The sequence below is a fragment of the Penaeus monodon genome, chromosome 21 (genome assembly GCF_015228065.2).
Source record: "Penaeus monodon isolate SGIC_2016 chromosome 21, NSTDA_Pmon_1, whole genome shotgun sequence".
Classification (NCBI taxonomy): Eukaryota; Metazoa; Arthropoda; class Malacostraca; order Decapoda; family Penaeidae; genus Penaeus; species Penaeus monodon.
Window position 1 is genome coordinate 8,433,120 of NC_051406.1, and position 1,076 is coordinate 8,434,195.

The 1,076-nt window shown below is 40.8% G+C and overlaps 1 protein-coding gene across 1 annotated transcript in view; it reads right to left on the reverse strand.

Moving 5' to 3' along the window:
- Window positions 1–1,076, reverse strand: part of LOC119586175 (GPALPP motifs-containing protein 1-like) — an 8,604-nt gene that overhangs the window by 3,529 nt on the left and 3,999 nt on the right. The gene's annotated exons all lie outside the window — the stretch shown is intronic.

Sequence of the window (1,076 nt, forward strand, 5' to 3'; positions counted from 1 at the left end):
GTGACATAGGGTATAGGTTCATAGAGGAACATGTGTGCTAAGCCACAGGATAATGTGGTAGGGTGACCCATTCCTTTCTACCATGTCTTTGATCCCAGTATGCTGATGTCAACATACCAGTATTCACTCAGATAAGTCAACTACGAGGGGTGACTGGGTGCAAACTAAGGGCCTTGTAAATGCAAAGCCAGCACTCTACCACTGAGCTATGCTACCTCACCGTACCTATTCCAAAACCAAAGAAGCCAGGCACATCCCACTTCACATCTTTTCTTTCAGAAAAAAGAAAACTAGCTCCAATTGAAGCTGGAACCTCCATCCACATGAAAATTTCCATTAGCATATCTTGCAGCGTATTGCAGGTACAAGAGCAATGATAGTGATGCACAGGACCAAGAATTTCATCCCATCTTGGACTATACTTGTGCTTCAGTAACATAAGCAGTAACACCTAATCATAAAAGTGGTCTTAGGTTCAATTTAATAAACATTCATTTTGGTTTAATGTAATTCTTAGCCAAATAATCAGAGTACCCCTGAATACACATTTGAAACTAATTACAGAGTTGACTAGAGCTTAATTATGTTTGTCACACTTCCACTGAGAGCAGACTGTGAGCTTGAGAAATTACTCGTGAAACTGATGGCAAGAAAGTCATACACACTCCTTGACTGAAGGGAGTGGTGGAGGGAAGCATTTCTGTTATCACTCCACAAAGCAGTATTATATACTTGACAAACAGATCAGTTATCTCAACTACTTGCACTGCAGGCATGGTTTTGTAGGATGGGGCAAGAGTTTGTCTATGTAATTGTCCAAACTTCTCATATTTCTGGCAGGGCCACTGAAATTACAGCAGATCTAGCCCATGCATCCTAAAGGGAGATATACCTTCAGGCTCTCCACAGCACAGATTATTTTGGGTAGGCAAACTGCTTTAAACTGGGTCCCCAACCAACAATGGTGTTTGAGGAAATGATATGGATGATACACTAACAGTACTTTGTAGGGGAAAGCCTCTGAATGAAATGGCCATATCTCTGTCTTGCAACATAAAGCAAAGTAATTTAATTAA